This window comes from Bubalus kerabau, chromosome 4 (assembly GCF_029407905.1).
Source record: "Bubalus kerabau isolate K-KA32 ecotype Philippines breed swamp buffalo chromosome 4, PCC_UOA_SB_1v2, whole genome shotgun sequence".
Classification (NCBI taxonomy): domain Eukaryota; kingdom Metazoa; phylum Chordata; class Mammalia; order Artiodactyla; family Bovidae; genus Bubalus; species Bubalus kerabau.
The window spans coordinates 109,362,053-109,376,983 of NC_073627.1; the positions used below are offsets into that span (position 1 = coordinate 109,362,053).

General features: G+C 44.4%; 1 protein-coding gene across 8 annotated transcripts in view; it reads right to left on the reverse strand.

The window, feature by feature from the left end:
• The window catches only part of KANK1 (KN motif and ankyrin repeat domains 1), a 215,124-nt gene extending 201,168 nt beyond the window's left edge, over positions 1–13,956 (reverse strand). For 4 of the 8 annotated variants that reach the window (XM_055578233.1, XM_055578243.1, XM_055578239.1 and 1 more), the window contains exon 1: positions 13,454–13,589. The gene's annotated coding sequence lies outside the window, so the exon portion shown is untranslated. The other 4 variants (XM_055578237.1, XM_055578235.1, XM_055578236.1 and 1 more) reach the window with 4 other exon arrangements.
• Between the last annotated feature and the right edge of the window lie 975 nt (positions 13,957–14,931).

Sequence of the window (14,931 nt, forward strand, 5' to 3'; positions counted from 1 at the left end):
ATACTAATTTCTGAATTCCTTTACTCAATATCTATGAGATTCATCAAGTTTTGTGTAGCAGTAATTTGGTTTTTTACGGCTGTGTTGTATTTCAATGCATACACTACGCTAAGTCACTTCAGTCGTGTCCGACTCTGTGTGACCCCATAGATGGTAGCCCACCAGGCTCCCCCGTCCCTGGGATTCTCCAGGCAAGAACACTGGAGTGGGTTGCCATTTCCTTTTCCAATGCATGAAAGTGAAAAGTGAAAGTGAAGTCGCTCAGTCGTGTCCGACTCTTAGCAACCCCATGGACTGTAGCCTACCAGGCTCCTCCGTCCATGGGATTTTCCAGGCAAGAGTACCGGAGTGGGGTGCCATTGCCTTCTCCAATTTCAATGCATAATCATACCACAAATATTTATTCAATATCTGGCTTGTTTCTATTATGTTTCTATCATTCCATTATAAACATTCTTGTAAATCCTTCTGGTGCACATAAGCACTCATTCCTGTTGGGTATACATATCTGGGAGTATCATTACTGAGTAACAGGATACAAGTTTGTTCAGTTTTATAGATAAGTACAAAAAGCTTCCCAAAGTAGTTAAACCAATTTATGTATCTATCAGCAGTGTATGAGAGTTTGAGCTGTTCTATATCTTCATTTGGTTGTTAGGAATTTTTTTATTTTAGCCATTTGGGTAGGTTTGTATTGGTATTTTATAATAGTTTTAATTTGTATTTTTCTGATGACTGATAATACTGAATGCCCTTCTGCTCATTTTTTAAATTATATTTTCACTTTTTCTTATTAATGTGTAGCTGTTCTTTACATATTCTGGACAAGTTTCTTGTTGGATATATGATATGACTAATATCTTCTACTTCATGACTTGCCTTTTTACTCTCAATTTGTACTGTGGAATGAAAGTTATTAATTGTAAAGAACATGAGAACAGACAGAACAGTACATGTTGCTGTGAGAAACAGATCAAATCCGCCCCATCCATTAAGACACCGGAAAGACTAGAGATCTCTTCAAGAAAATTAGAGATACCAAGGGAACATTTCATGCAAAGATGGGCTCGATAAAGGACAGAAATGGTATGGACCTAACAGAAGCAGAAGATATTAAGAAGAGATGGCAAGAATACACAGAAGAAATGTACAAAAAAGATCTTCACGACCCAGATAATCACGATGGTGTGATCACTCATCTAGAGCCAGACATCCTGGAATGTGAAGTCAAGTGGGCCTTAGAAAGCATCACTACGAACAAACCTAGTGGAGGTGATGGAATTCCAGTTGAGCTATTTCAAATCCTGAAAGATGATGCTGTGAAAGTGCTGCACTCAATATGCCAGCAAATTTGGAACACTCAGCAGTGGCCACAGGACTGGAAAAGGTCAGTTTTCATTCCAATCCCAAAGAAAGGCAATGCCAAAGAATGCTCAAACTACCACACAACTGCACTCATCTCACATGCTAGTAAAGTAATGCTCAAAATTCTCCAAGCCAGGCTTCAGCAATACGTAAACCGTGAACTTCCTGATGTTCAGGCTGGCTTTAGAAAAGGCAGAGGAACCAGAGATCAAATTGCCAACATCTGCTGGATCATGGAAAAAGCAAGAGAGTTCCAGAAAAACATCTATTTCTGCTTTATTGACTATGCCAAAGCCTTTGACTGTGTGGATCACAATAAACTGTGGAAAATTCTGAAAGAGATGGCAATACCAGACCACCTGACCTGCCTCTTGAGAAATCTGTATGCAGGTCAGGAAGCAAAAGTTAGAACTGGACATGGAACGACAGACTGGTTCCAAATAGGAAAAGGAGTACGTCAAGGATGTATATTGTCACCCTGCTTATTTAACTTCTATGCAGAGTACATCATGAGAAACGCTGGACTGGAAGAAACACAAGCTGGAATCAAGATTGCCGGGAGAAATATCAATAACCTCAGATATGCAGATGACACCACCCTTATGGCAGAAAGTGAAGAGGAACTCAAAAGCCTCTTGATGAAAGTAAAAGAGGAGAGTGAAAAAGTTGGCTTAATGCTCAACATTCAGAAAACGAAGATCATGGCATCCAGTCCCACCACTTCATGGGAAATAGATGGGGAAACAGTGGAAACAGTGTCAGACTTTCTTTTTTGGGGCTCCAAAATCACTGCAGATGGTGAGTGCAGCCATGAAATTAAAAGATGCTTACTCCTTGGAAGGAAAGTTATGACCAACCTAGATAGCATATTCAAAAGCAGAGACATTACTTTGCCAACAAAGGTCCGCCTAGTCAAGGCTATGGTTTTTCCTGTGGTCATGTATGGATGTAAGAGTTGGACTGTGAAGAAGGCTGAGCGCCGAAGAATTGATGCTTTTCAACTGTGGTGTTGGAGAAGACTCTTGAGAGTCCCTTGGACTGCAAGAAGATCCAACCAGTCCATTCTGAAGGAGATCAGCCCTGGGATTTCTTTGGAAGGAATGATGCTAAAGCTGAAACTCCAGTACTTTGGCCACCTCATGAGAAGAGTTGACTCACTGGAAAAGACTCTGATGCTGGGAGGGATTGGGGGCAGGAGGAGAAGGGGACGACAGAGGATGAGAGGCTGGATGGCATCACTGACTCGATGGACATGAGTCTGGGTGAACTCCGGGAGTTGGTGATGGACAGGGAGGCCTGGCGTGCTGCGATTCATGGGGTCGCAAAGAGTCGGACACGACTGAGCGACTGATCTGATCTGATCTGATGCATCATACCCTGGAAACAATTTTATGAATGGCGAATGGCTTTCACCACCTGCCCTTAAAAGTCTAGCAGCATCTTTCCAGCACCACTCAGCAGAATTATTGGTCCAGACTACTTCCCAGAAGAGATGTTCAGAGCACAGACTTACGGTACCAAGAACATATCACTTCTCTCCCCATCCCAGTGCCCCCAGAGAAAAATATCCTAACCTCAACAATTTCCCAGCAATTACCAGGAATTCTATTATCCTAAACAGCCTGTGAAAGCTTCCTTGGCCTGGGACAGCAAATGTAGCAATAGTTTTCTCCAATGATCATATTTCAAGAGAGCTTGGGTAGCTCTCACACATCTATTACCTCATCGATCCTCTCAGCTCCTCTGTGCAGGACCTCTCATTATCTCCATGTTATAAGCAGAAAGGTTATTTTGCTCAGCCAAAATTGTGGAAGAACTTGCAGAGAAGGGAGAAGGGTGGTGGCACTTAATGGCACTGGGGTTTCCTACTGGACCCAGAGCCCTGAGTCCTCCTCTCCTTTATTTTTTTGGTACCTGGGTACTGACACTTTAACTTCTGCGAGGGGCAGGGGTAGGGGGGCAGGGAGGGCCTGGTGTTGATCTGGTGTGAAGCTTCATTGTGGTGGCTTCTCTTGTTGGGGAGCACAGACGAAGGTGCGCGAGCTTCAGCAGCTGCAGCACACACACTCATAAATTGTGGCACACACACTTAGCTGCTCCACAGTGTGTCGGATCTTCCCAGTCCAGAGGTCAAACCTGCGTCCCCTGCATTGGCAGGCAGATTCTTATCCGCTGCACCACCAGGGAAGTCCATTCCTCTGCCTTGTTACTAGTTCCCAAGGTTCTTCTCTGATCTACTGAGTGCGAGCTGGGATCACAATCCTTTCTCTTGTTTCTCTGGTCATAAGCAAACAAAATAGCTCTTTTGAGATTTTTTTTGTCCCAGGGAGATTTACAGTCAGGAAATACTATATCCTAAATGTTCCTTCCTTTATCTTCCCTCTTCCTTCTCCCGCCTCCAATCAAAACACACTTAAACACCTAGGCATGATTATATTACTCTTCGTTTTCAGACACACAGAGGCAAAAACAAAAAAACATGCCTGGCAGGAAGTAGCAGACTTGAGGCTCTAGAGTCCAAGCTCCTCACCATTGTACTATATTGAATCAGGTCCCATCAATGTGACCTATCCAGAAATAAAGGTTAGGAGAGGGGAAAGGAAAGGCTGCCCTGGGTCACTGAGGGTCATGGAGGAAAAAGGAGATGCTCAGAATGAGACAGTTTCTATGGATTCAGTACCTCCAATCCTGCCTGGGATCCAGGCTAAAATACAGATATTGACATGTGAAGAACAGCCTGAAGTCAGGAGTCAAATCAGGTCAAATAACTGGCAAGCACAGTTATTTGGCTAACTTGGATGAGAGGCCAGAGGGAGGTTCACAACACACCTTTTCTTTGAAAGTTCCCAGGAAAAGGATTCATAAACTATATGAACTTCAAGCCCTTAAGCGGTATTTCCTTTTTATGCTAGCATAGGTGAAAGGGCAGGAAAGTGACTGATTTTTTTTCACTGTACTAAAGCTATTTTATTGAATCTTTAAGGGCTCACTAAGAGTCCTCAAGGTCTTCTTACCCATTTTTGACTTCAAAAGATGAACCCTTGGCAGACTCTGCCCCAAAACAGGCAAAATTGAGCCCAGACACAGTAGCTCTTTATTTCGGAGTGAGAGATAGTTTGGTTCTCTAGAAAGTGTGAAAAAAAAACCAAAACACAAAAAAACCTGTATGAGCACAAGGGATTTCACCAAAAGAAAACAAAGTCTTTCTTTCCAATTAGCTTTTCCTGGTTTCCAAACAGTAGCCTTTTGTTTCCTAAGGTTGGCTAAAAGAAACCTTAAAAACAAACAAAAGAAACAGTTCTCTTTCTCTATTAGCCTAAAAATTGATTAAAAAAAAAAAAAAAACTCTCTAAAAAGGTCCATGAAATGTGGGGAAGATAAGTTACAATAAGTACCTTCATGTCTCTAAGTTCATACACACAAAAGGTATATGTGAAAGAGGAGCGCTGGAGAATCAACACCTGACTCACATACACACCTGGCTGCTGCTGCTGCTGCTGCTGCTAAGTCGCTTCAGTCGTGTCCGACTCTGTGTGACCCCAAAGACGGAAACCCACCAGGCTCCCCCGTCCCTGGGATTCTCCAGGCAAGAACACTGGAGTGGGCTGCCATTTCCTTCTCCAACACACCTGGCAGGTGGGGTCAAATCTTGTTAGGAGAAATCTCTTTATAACCAAACTGCTTAAATTTCAACAGATGGAAGCATGAAATTCCTGATCATCTACAGGATAGGTTACTATTCAGTGGGCACCTAAAACCACTATAAAAATTAATGAACTGGTACCCCTGTGCAGATCTGGCAGCCCTAGTATGTCACTGATGAAAGTATACACATTCATTCAACATATACTGTTGAGTGCTGACAAAGCATAACTTGGCTACTCCACAAAAAGCCCCTTTTGTTCCTCAAGGCAGTGTCTCCACACTGTCTGCCACCCACACAGATGTCATTCCCAACGTGGAAAACAATTCTCAGACCCCAGTCCGAGAGCAGTCACAACTGCTCCCCTTTCCACTCCCTCCAGTAAAAACATACCAGAACACAAGTAAGTTCATGTGACTTCATTCGAGGACTGACCTTGAATTCTCTCAGCATTAAAAAAAAACTAAACAATATACACTAACTTTCAAAGCAGTAAACTATTTGAGTTGCTTCTCTCAATTGTTAGTGAAACCTTGCCAAGGCTGACAAACTTTGAGTTGTAGTAAGTAAACCCCAATCTTTTCTCTCCCAGCCTCCTCTCCTTGATAGGGATTCAGCCAACTCTCCTCCCACTCCTGAATCATAACTTAGAAAGGAGATCAAAGGGTGATGTTTCCGGAGGCAGAGAAATCTTCTTCTGCCCTCAAGGTCAGAAGCCAGCATTCTCCAAATACCCTTCAGGTTATGCCGTACACGATTCAACCCTGCCAGAAAGAAACCAAACAGTACCCACAAATACCTTTAAAGTATTTAAGAACAACAGTGTCTATCCCTTGGTCAGTATTACCCCTAGTAGTATTTAAGGGAAGACAGAATGTTGAATAAGTTCAGAACTAGGCTGCATTCTAAAAGAGGCATACAATCCTTAAAAACAAACAATTGGGAAGATAAAACAGATGCCCTAAAGAGAAGAAGGATGAAATTTCAAAAGGCCAACAGAAAATAAATCAAAACAAACTCAAGCCCACCAAGTCATATGTTAAATTTCATTGAAACTACTTACTTCATTTTTAAAGAAATGGCAAAAACTTTCAGCATGGACACTGAAGCTTTAGAGTATCCAATTTATCCTTGTGTTGACAACCCCTGTTTTTCCTTTAAAAAAAAATGCACCAAGAACTCAAATCTTCTTTTATATTTTCATGTGGAAATCTAATTCCTGGCCAACTACAGAGCATGACTCAGGCAAATCCCCTATAAAAATGTCACAGTGAATGGCAAAAATCAATAGATTGATTTTACAAACTAGAAAAGTTGAAAGATTAAGACAACATGAGCAAAATTTCAGTCTTTCTATATACCGAATACTTTTATTCTCAGAACCAGTAGAGTTTATTCACAAACTTTCATTTTTTAAACTTTTATTAGTAGTAAATCTCTTGAGCAGTATCTCCCACCAGTTAAAAGAAAAAACTCACAAGAAATGAATTATACAGCAAGGAGAAACAGAAAAGCTGGACTGGTTTAAAAAACTGATACAAAATGTCAATTAATTCTTTAGCTGGCCTGACTTTTCTATCTCACTATGCTGTAAAACAAAAAGAATAATGAGCCATCTCTGAGGTGCTCATCTTCATAAGTCATCTGGGGAATTCAATAACACTCATTTACCTGAATAGCTAAAAGAGGAGAACAGACAATAACAAGCATTGGCAAGAATGCAGAGCAACTAGGACTCACGTAAACTGTTGGAAATGTAATTAATAGAACCACTCTGGCAGTATCGGCTACAGCTAAACTGCGTGGCTCAGCAGTTCCACTCCTAGATACTTATCCTATCAGAAATGTATACATATGTTCATGAGAAAACATGCACAAAGTCGTTCATAATAACAATGTTCATATTAGTCCAAAAATAGAAACAACTCACTGTATATCTCCAGTAGGATGGATAAACAGTAGTATATTCATTCACACAATGGGACACAATAAGAAATGAAAATAAACAACCCATAGCCATATGAAACAGCATGGATCAATCTTACAGATATGACACGGAGAGAAGCCAGACACAATAAAGTACATGCTCTGTGACTCTATATGTATAAGAAAAAAAACTGACAAAAGTAATCAATGATATTAGAAGGATACCCTTTGGGCTAGAGTAGTGAATCAAAGGGAGTATAATACAAAGATGATCAGCTTGGGTCTATGGCTCTATGGGAAGGCAGGCAAGGGAGTATCTGGTAGAAAAGTGAGTCAAAACATCACATAATATGGACAATTCCAGCCCCTAAAAAAAGCTGCTCTTAAACCAGCAATTTTTATAGCAAAGAGCAATTCTGTTAAGAGGAATACAAAAAAAGAGAGGGACTGGGGACAGAGAGGGAAAGGCACGGGGAGAGGAGGAAGGATGAACAAATTCAGGATGAATAAATTTGATTACTACCTATGCTCTAATTATTTTTTCATATTTTCCCTAAGATCAAAAGGTAAACAAGTCAGAATTATCAATAGAAATCGGAACAAACATAACCAAAAATGCAATGCAATCAACAAATTTAAGTTTTTGCCTCTAATCAAGCCAAAAATTATATAAACTATCAAAAGGAGTCTTAACTTCAATGCAATAAATGGAAACCAACAAGAATAGAAGTTCCTTTTGTATGCTTCTCAAGGGATTAGATAATTATAAAAATGTGTTAGTATGTCTCCTGAGACTTTAAGCCCCATTGATCGATTCCATTAACTGAAGTGTTTTTCTTTTTTTTTTTTTTTTTTCTGGCTGTGCTGCAAAGCTTGCAGGATCTTAGTTCAATCAGGGATTGAACCCAGGCCCCAGCAATGAAAGTGCCGAGTCCTAACCACTGGACCACCAGGGAGTTCCCCAAATGAATTTTTTTAAAAGGGGGAAAAAAAACCCACTCCTACAACAGAACTACAGGGTTCCTGACAGTGTCTGAAATATATCTCTTTCCAATTAACTGACTGCTTCCGTAAGGAAAGAAACATGAGGATACTTAATTTCTGACAGGCTTTTCTGGTGTATATACCTGTACACTAATAGTTAACTCAACAGTGCATCTATTCCGAGAGTCTTCATCAATGAGACTACCATTTGCTTCCAGCATTCATACTTTAAATGCAAAGCTGAAGGAAGGAAAAGGCAAAAGATTATCTGAGTTTAGAAGCCAAAGAGAGAAAATTAAAATTGCCGTATTGTATCACCTGCTCTGCTTATGCAGACTACATGCTCACAGGCAATTCACACATCTAGTTGCTGGTGTGTTTTCATAAGAGCCTCACTGTCAGGCATCCTTCATTCAAGACAGTTCTGTTGTTCTCTTTCACTGCCCTTTCCAATACACACACACATACACACACACACACTCCAACAAACATGAGCTTGCCACCTCTCCACAGCCTTATCGAGTGTCGAATGCTTTATTTAAAATTCCACAGGTAACTGAAAAAAGAGAACTAAAATTAATAAGATAAAAATAATAGGGTACCTAATAAATAATGGGAAGCAAAGGGGAAAGGAAGAAAAGAGAGGTGGGAGGTAATACAAATTCCACTCCTTCCTTAGCAGGGAGTTAATAGCTATAGTTAAATTTGTGAACTCAAGTGTAGACTGCGGCAGCTTAAAAAGCAAGCTACACATTCTTTGACACTCTTCCCACCAAGTGGCTAGTCTAGATCCCCTCCTCTTCAGTCTGAGCAGGCTTAGTGACTGACCCAATCAACAGTTTGGTGAAAAGGAAGTTATGTAACTTCTGAGATTCGTCATAAAAGGCCAAGGAGATTCCAACTGGTTCACTTGAGGCACTCATAGCTCAAGTTAATTGTATGTGTCCACCTGGAGGGTGTTTTGGGATTAGATTAACATTTCAATTGCATTCTGGGTAAAGCAGATTGCTCTCCATAATATGGGTGGGCCTCACCCAATCAGTTGAAGGGTTGAATAGGACAAAAAAGAGTGGCCTCCCTGAGCAAGAAGGAATTCTCCAGCAGACTGCCTCTAGTCTTCATCTGCAACATCAGCTGTCCTGGATGTCCAGGCTGCTGGTTCACACCACAGATTTTGGAATCACCAACCTCCATAATCATGAGCCAATTGCTTATAATAAATCTTTCTATAAACACATGCACATCCTATTGGTCTGATTCTCTTCAGACCCTGATTAATATCTGGGGAAAGCTGGTGGCCATGTAAGTAGTGCAACTACCTGGGGCCACCATGCTGAAGTTGCCACGTGTAGGTATTCCAGTCAACAATCAATGCCACGCCCAGTCTTCCAGCCAGCCTTGCCAAGGCACATGGCAAGGAAGTAAAGCCTTCCTGGACCTTCCAGCTCAGCCAACTGACCAGCTGCATGATACAGAGAGATCCCAGTCAATGCCTCAGGAGGAGGAGAAGCCAGCCCCTACTACCTGCATCCTCGATCCATAGAACACATATGAAACAACTGTCTAATAAGCCACTAAATTTTAAGTTCAGTGATAACCACCAAAAGAACTAAAAACAGAAATAGTTTACGGTTATCACACTGGAGAAGAGACTGTAGCTGAGCTGGGATCAGAAAGAAGTAAAGGGTTTTAGTTTTCATTTTAAACACTGTTTTGTTATCTGCATTATTCTTACTATGTACAGATATTACTATAGAAATTCAATTTTAAATTAAAGAAACAACAGCAGCAAATATGTTCAGCACTTACTGTGTACCAAATTTCAATGTGCTCAATGTGCTCTCTGTGCTATGTTTTAACTAATTTAATATTCAAAATAACCCCATGAGGGGAGTGCTTTTATTATCTCTTTTTAATAGATGGGAAATTGAGACACAGAGAGATTCAGTAACTGTATGAAAGGTCACACAGCAAGCAGCAGCACCTAGACTCAAACTAGCCAGTCTGGATCCAGAGCTACAACATTTCCAAAGATTACTAGGCTGGTTCGGCAGTCACAAAGTCATTAGATGAAGGGCACAATCTGAAATTGCCATTCACCTGGGTTTCCAAGCATGTGACTAACAATGCTATCATGTGTCAAGCACTGCTGGACTTCCTTGCTTCTTCAAAGGCTATGAGCTAAACTGAAATGCCTTTTACTCTAGTGCCCACCTGTACACATTCTTCAAGGTTCAATTTCCCTAAACATCACCCAAATCTCACTCTTCAGTGTTAATTTCCCCTATATTTCCAGTGAGCCATTTTATCAGATATTTCCATCTTTCTGCCTCCAATTCAATTTTGTATCTTTACATCTCCCCATCTGCTATGAACCAAATGAGGGTCTTCAACTCTGAATTCCCCCACCAGGGCCTTGCATAAAATAAAAATGTAATTATCACTTATTAAAGCTCACTGACATTCGTTTATTCTAAATGAAAGTTAGTGGAGCAGCCTTAACCTTAGAGAAATTTTCACTGAATTTTATTTGAAAGGAAAGAGGGAAGAGAGGGGTTAAGCACAATTCTACTCCTCAGTATATACCCTAAACACAAATTTGTGTTGTATATCAAGTCATACAATACAATGTTCAAGTCACACTATTCCCCATGGACAAAATTTGGAAACTAATCAAATGCCCATCAACCCTAGAATGGATAAACTGTGGCACAGTCACAATGAAACACTGGACAGCAATGATAATGACTGACTACAGCCACATGCAACGGCATGGCAAAGTATCACAAACATAATTTTGAGTGAAAGAAGCCAGATACCAAAACCAAAACAGGAAAACCACATAAACATACTATATGATCCCATGTATATAGATCACAAGGACAGGCAAAACTAACCTATGGTTGAGACAGTAGTCACCTCTGGGAAGAGTGTATGACTGGGGAAAAAAGCATGGCAATGCTCTGTATCTTTATCTCAGTGCTGGTTATAAGTTTATGCTCACTTTGTGAACATTCATCAAATTATACCCTTAAGATGTATATGTTTCTTACAGTTCAACTTTAAGAATTACTTTACAAGATGCATAAGCCAAGCCACCATGTAGCAGGCATAAAACACCCTGTAACATTTGAAACCAAATTGGCTTAATTTGATTTGAGGGCAGAAGAGGAGTACAGTGGATGTTGCATAATTTGGATAGCTTCAACTCTGTTCACTGAAACATGATTTTTAGAACGTGCACAAATAGTCCAACAAAATGCCTAAGTGAAATGTTTGAAATTTCTCACTGAGATCCCCTTTGCTGCTTCTGAATGTGCTCACTCTTCTCCATTTTAACACACTTCAGCTCCCACAAGTACTCCCCTTTCAGGCTTTCTCCAATTCTTGCCTCAATTTCTTGAATTACCTCCTACTAGACCCTTTCCCATCCTCTTCCTCAGACCAGGGGTAAATGCATGAGCACAGTAGCTCAGGGACCATATGAGAGCAGATGCTCTCTCACTGGCTTCCGTGATGGTTCAGCAGGTAAAGAACGGGCCTGCAACGCAGGAGACATAGGAGATGTGGATTCTCAGCACTCATGCAGGCAGGCACCTTCTCACCAAATCAATCCAAGTCTGAATGTAACCATCCTAGTGGCTATCTGCCTGTGGTTTCTTTCTTTGGGGACAGTGGATACTTTAAAACTATTTTTAAATCTAGAGTCCTTTTTTTTCCCCTAACACCTCCCCCCAAAACAAACATACACATACATAAAATACAACTCACATGTGCTGAGGTAGGTAACACTCACATGTGCCACAGTGATTTGTGGACTTGGCAAATCTAAAGTGCAGAAAGTGTGCCCCACCTACAGGGATAAAATGCAGTCCTAATTTGTGTGTTTTTAAAAGAGGCAATTATTCCTCTTCTGGAAGCCTCTCCTCTATCCTTAGATACTGTAATCTCCAGAGGACAACCCATTCTTAATTTTTCTTCCATTGCTTCAGCAGCAGCACCTTTTCCCAAATCTACTAACTGAAAAAGGACTGAAGTTAATAATCTGTCCGTTTTCTCATTCAGTTTCCATCTTGAGAAAGCTTCACCTTAGAATGAGAATGGGAGGCTGGGGGAAGGGGAGTGGGGAATAACTGATTAATGCGGAGGGCTACTTTAGGAGGTGATGAAAATGTTCTGAATTAGACAGTAGGGATGCCTGCACAACTCTGTGAATATACTAAAAAAAAAAAAACAAACAGTAAATTATACAATTTGGGTAAACTTATGGCACATTTGTTATGTATCAACTTTTAAAATAAATAAAATGTGGGAAAGCCCAACTTTTCTGTAGAGAAAGTTGGATGAAGCGAGCAAATAGCAGATGGACAGCTAAGTACCACCTAAAAACCAAGCTGAATAAATTCACGGAATTAAAAATGAGGAAACTAGCCCTGACTTTCCATTCAGCTCACAGATGGATGGGATGAAGCTGGGGCAAGAAAGTGCACAGTTACAGAACTGGGTGGTTAACTTTCCTTGTTGGTCTCCGAGCGCCTGTCTTGATATAATACTTCATTAATTAACTCGACGAGACGAACCTCAGCAGAGACCATGTGCAGACAGCGAGCGCTGGGGGACGCCATAGATTGTTTTTAAGGCTCACTAGACAAACCCCTCTCCAAGCCACCCCGGCGCAGCACAGTTCTTGCTGACTTGCAGGACCCGCCGCGAAGAGTTGCCTCAGAGTTCCACACGGACCGGGTGGAGAAGAACGGTCAAGGGGAGGACGCTGCTGGGGCCATGGGAAGGGGGAGGAAGGGGAGTTGAGGGTCCAAGTCTGCTTAAGGGCGCTCGCAGCCTCCCTCGACGACCACCAGAAGCCCCTAGAGACTCCAGAAGCCCACGCCGTCCCGGCGGGGTTCGACTGGCCGCAGGCCCAGGGCGCCCACACCCCTCCCCCACCCCCCAGCCCCGGCAACCTCGCCCGGAGCCATCTCTGAGTCGGTTGAGGGCGACCGAGGCCACCTGCCGCTCCGCCGATGAGGAAGAAAGTGGTCGACCGCCACTCCCTCCAGCCGAGCCGAGCCGAAAACTTCTCGGGGAGACGCCTCGGAGAGCTCTCTCACTCGATCCCGGACTAATGAAAGGGTCCCAGGGGCACCCAGGGCCGTGCGTCCCGGCCCGGGACGCGTCCGCACCCTCCCGCCTCCTGGCCCGGCTCGGACTTTCCCGCTGACCCCGAGTCGGGTGCGCAGCACTCCCCTTCCAAAAACCCCCGAGCCCCTCCGCCACAGTGTGCCGAACCCCGCAAGTTGCGGGGCCGCAGGAACCTCTCGGACCCCATCCCTAGGCCCGTCCTGAGGCCGCCAGGGTAACCCGGCAAGAGAGCCTGCGGGGGGCTGCCCTCCGCCACCGCCACGGCCGCCGTGCGCCCCGGCGCGCCCCAAGCTGGCCTGACTGGGCGTGGAGACCAACAGGGGCAGGGTCGGAGCCCCACGCCCCCGGCCAACCCGCCCGGGAAGGTGGCGCAACGCAGCCCTCAGCTCCACTCACCTCCAGCAGCTCCTCTCAACCTGCCGCGCGCGCCGGCAGCTCGCTGCCTCGCCCGCGGCTCCGGGACCTCGGAGAAGGGGGCGGGGCGCAGGGGGCGGAGCCGGCCCCCGGCTAGCGAGCGCCAGAATTAAACCCCGAACGTACCAGGGCTCAGCTGCTACCGCAAAGGCAAGGAAATCGGGGAGACCCGCAAGCCTCCGACTCCCGGCGGGAAACGGCTGCGGCTGCGTCCCGGAGCGGGACGGAGGGACAGTTCCGGCCTGCAAAACCCCAGACGGCTCCCGGGACCTCAAGGAACCCCGGCTCTCGGCGGCGCTCTCTTTGTACCTGCGCGAGCCGGCCGGCGGGCAGACTCCAGTGCGCCTGCGCGCCGATCAGACTCCACCAGGCCCACGGAGCACCTTCGCTCACCTCCACCGCTTCACCCCGGTCCGCTGGCTTCTGACCCGCGAGCAGCAGGCAGAGCCGCTCCTTCCGCCCCGGCACGCTCCTGCGGCAGCTGTGTGTTTACTTTCTTTCCCCGAGGGAGAGGAAAAAAAATCCATCCCCAGTGAGAAGTGCGTCAGTTCGATTCTATCAGTTCTTACCCGGAGGGGTACCTGGCCACGGGAGGCTGGCACTGTTAACATGCCGGCTTAGCACCTTTTACTGGCCCCTCCCTCCTCACCGCTAAAGAAATTGATCAGGGACTGTCGGCTTGTTTCCTGGCCCCTGGTGACAGCGGGATTCTGGAGCATGCAGGGATCTGGTTTTCTGCAAGTGCCTGAGCTGGACGAGCTGTGTCTTCCGTGCGTTCGCGCCGGCTAGGCTGCAGGACCGAGTCCTCAGTGAAAAGGAGAGAATGCACGTCCAGAAGGGTGTAGGTGTTCTGAGGACTTCAAAGAAGATGCAGTGCCTGGGTAGGCAGCTTAGAAGCGAACTAGGAAGTCAGACACTCTCAATCCGTAGCAAACTAAGCGGGTGCAAGGGAGGCTGTGACTTGAGTCTTCTTTCAAACTGAAGATGGTTTGAATAAACAGGACGGGAGGACCAACAAATATTACCAAGAAACACTAATGCTAGCTCTCTAATTACTGATTTTTCTTAAGCTCGGGGCGGGGCAGTTCATCCACTAAGGTCTCCAGCGCAGCACACCTCCCAGAGGGGCTTTCAGTTCAGTAGCTCAGTCGTGTCCGACTCTTTGCGACCCCATGAATCGCAGCACGCCAGGCCTCCCTGTCCATCACCAACTCCCGGAGTTCACCCAGACTCATGTCCATCGAGTCAGTGATGCCATCCCAGCCATCTCATCCTCTGTCGTCCCCTTCTCCTCCTGCCCCCAATCCCTTCCAGCATTAGAGTCTTTTCCAATGAGTCAACTCTTCGCATGAGGTGGCCAAAGTACTGGAGTTTCAGCTTTAGCATCATTCCTTCCAAAGAAATCCCAGGGCTGATCTTCTACAGAATGGACTGGTTGGATCTCCTTGCAGTCCAAGGGA